At 32.4% G+C, this 315-nt stretch overlaps 1 protein-coding gene across 1 annotated transcript in view; it reads left to right on the top strand.

Annotated features, from left to right (window-relative positions):
• Positions 1–315, top strand: part of LOC119592427 (ubiquitin carboxyl-terminal hydrolase 16-like) — a 48,003-nt gene that overhangs the window by 6,030 nt on the left and 41,658 nt on the right. The window lies entirely within an intron of this gene.

The raw sequence follows: 315 nt of genomic DNA, 5'->3' as shown, positions 1-315 counted from the left end.
GACATCTATTTAATTAGGAAGGCCAATATGTGTGTGCAGAAATGTTGTGGAATGATGTATATAAATGATAGTGATTGATGTGATTTGTTAGTAAATTTTGTTTATTATCATGTTGCTGCCTTGAATATGTATATAAGGTGAAGCATTTCAGCTGGTAGGCAAATGGATAGATTTTAATGTTGAATCCCTAGCACTGATAGGGTGTATCTTTTCATTTACATTCTTGAATATGGTTTTGTAATATTTCCACTTTGTCCTTCTGGTCATAATATATAGTGAATCAACAGGCAGACATCTCACATTCTTTATGTACTC

The sequence above is a fragment of the Penaeus monodon genome, chromosome 30, assembly GCF_015228065.2.
Source record: "Penaeus monodon isolate SGIC_2016 chromosome 30, NSTDA_Pmon_1, whole genome shotgun sequence".
NCBI lineage: Eukaryota > Metazoa > Arthropoda > Malacostraca > Decapoda > Penaeidae > Penaeus > Penaeus monodon.
The sequence above is the reverse complement of the archived record's forward strand: the minus strand, read 5'-3'. Positions and strand labels throughout refer to the sequence as shown.